Here is a 2805-nt window from a genome sequence, read left to right on the forward strand (position 1 = left end):
TAAAAATGACCTGGAGGGTCATTACACGTGCAATGCACGTGTCTTGAACTAGTAATTCTAATAAACTTAAATGCACAGGGTAGGCAAACCTAGACTCTACCCCAAACCCAATTAATGATAACTTGGCTACTATATTATCCTGGGAGAAAAAGACTTGCATTACTATTAATCCTAAATAATCTCCCCACCCAATCATTTCACATCCCTTCTATAAAGCCGATTACACTATCTTAAGGGATCATCTCCATCACATCAACTACAAAATGACCTTTCACACATTAGTTACACATATAAAATTAAAGATCCTCATTTTATAAACGTTATATTCGCCACGTACTCCTAAAGCAAAAACGTGAATTTAAGTATTAATTACTAATTTAATAGTTCAACCCAATAAATTAATAGACCCCAAACAATATCAAAATTTTCAAATTTAGAGTATCTACAATTAATAGTACTTTCTCTCTTAACTTCATCGCCATAAATATACCTCTTCAAATAGAAAAACCAAAACACCTATATATTCACACTATTAGCAAAAACAACAAACTCTTGCGCTTCTCGCCCAATCCATCATGGATCAAAACCAAACAAACTCCATCTTCCCATCGATTCCCTTAACACTAGTGAATGGGCTATCTGTAGGAATAGTCCTCATTTACGTGACATCATTTCCAGCTTTCAACACAACCCCATCATCTTGGGTCGTAATGAGGTTCCAAGAACGATCACTAACTTTGAATATCTTAATAGAAAATCAAGAAATGGTGCTAGTGATTTGTCACGACCCGAGTCTACACCCTGGATGTGGCCGACACCTAAGAACCATTGTTGGTCCCCAAGCGAACCCTCATCCTAGCTGTCTACAAGCGGAAGACTAACTTAAGCATACAAAGCTTAAAAAGTGAAATAAAATCCCATAAACTCAACTTTGTACAAAACTTTAACTCAAATGAACAACTTAGAATAAAAATAAGATATTCAACTCGCCATAAAATAGGCAACTTAAGTCTTTAAGACATTTAATTAAATAAATGAATAATACAGACTTCTCAACTATAATGACTATCTATGAAGCCTCTAACTGATAAAGATGGAAGTCGGGACAAGACCCACGACATCCTGACTAAACTGAAAAGCAAATGAAATCCTCCGGAAACAAGGAGGCTCACCATAGCTAACTCAAACTTCCGAATGTATCAACGAAGCTCTTGTTGATGATCCTAAATACCTGTGTCTGCATCATGAGAAAATGCAGGCCAAATGGCTCAGTACGTGGAATGTACGAGCATGTAAGGGGAATTCTAAAGCATAACATAAGCTTGAAAGAATCTGAAAGAAACTGAAACCTACCTGGCTCAACTCAACTCAACATAACTGAACTCATTTCAATATAAAGCAGTTTAAAACAAGTGCAATATAAAGAAAAGGAAAACAGTTTAAAACATGATGTTAACTCATAATCATAATATCATAAAAGACATACCATGCTCCCTCTCAAAGTCTACTTGTGCAATGCATGAATGAAGTCCCATACCCCCATTCATACTAAGCAAAACCCCTTGAGGAACCATGCAAATACTGTTGTGGGAGTTTCTCTAACCGACAACCGACACTTAAGAACTATAGTGATGATACAACGTTATTAGCCTCACGCTGCCCGAGCCATACTATACATTGCCGTGGTATAGGACCTGAACTACTAAATAGATCAACTAGTCGATGCGAAAAGTATTCATCTAAAAAGTATGACCTTTTTCTACCCATGATGGCTACATGGTTTATGGAGACTTGAGTTAATGTGAACTCGCATCCCCATATCGGTGCTCAATACTACTCCCAAAAATATAATATTGTATTAGCTCTTTATGTTTAAAAACATACTTCTTCTGTGATTTGAGATTAGTACTCAAAAACTTAGCTCAAAGGTTATCTTGGAAATCAAAGTTTCTTCTCTTGCTTCATGTAGAAAGTGATTACTCTTTTTTGAAAACTAGCCCGAAGGCTCTTTGGAAATCTCAGTTTCCGTTCTTATTTAAATGTGAAAACATTTTAAATCTCTTTGGGAATACTTAGTCCCCATATAATTTTTGAAGAAAAGAACTTCAACTTTACTCTTTACTGAACTCAAAACTTAAGTCTTAAAACAAAGTTAAAACGCTTGCAAAAGACTTCTTAACATATGGTTCATGCCGAATTATGGACATGAACGACTCAATGCAAGGTTTTCAATAACCATAGATAGAACTCAAATACTTGGAACTCAAGAACTTCAATGATACTACTCATTTCAAGAATGCTCAACTCAGAGTTCATGCGGAATTATGAGTATGAACTACTCAACTCAATGACTCAAAAATACTTCTCATCTCAAGACTGTTCGACTTATAATATTCATGCGGAATTATGAGCATGAAATATTCAACTCAAGGACTACTTACTTATCAAACACTAAAAAATAAGTAAGCATTCCACTTACTTTTGAGGAAAATAATTTTCAAGAAAACACATTTAGTGGAAGACATTTTTCCTTTCAAACCAAACATACCCTAAGGGTGTGTTTGGTATGAAGGAAAATGTTATCCTAGAAAATGTTTTCCTGGAAAACAAGTAGATTTTTGACTTATTTTCTCATGTTTGGTTGGTGAGTAGAAAATATTTTCCGAAAAAGATTTTGTGTTTGATTTATGAATGAAAAATGTTTTTGAGAAATATCTTTATTTTTACTACAGTAGAAAATAATTTTTAAAATTGAAATTTTTTAAAAAACAAACTTAATTTTATTTAGGGGTGGGGGGGGGGGGG

The sequence above is a fragment of the Solanum stenotomum genome, chromosome 4, assembly GCF_019186545.1.
Source record: "Solanum stenotomum isolate F172 chromosome 4, ASM1918654v1, whole genome shotgun sequence".
NCBI lineage: Eukaryota > Viridiplantae > Streptophyta > Magnoliopsida > Solanales > Solanaceae > Solanum > Solanum stenotomum.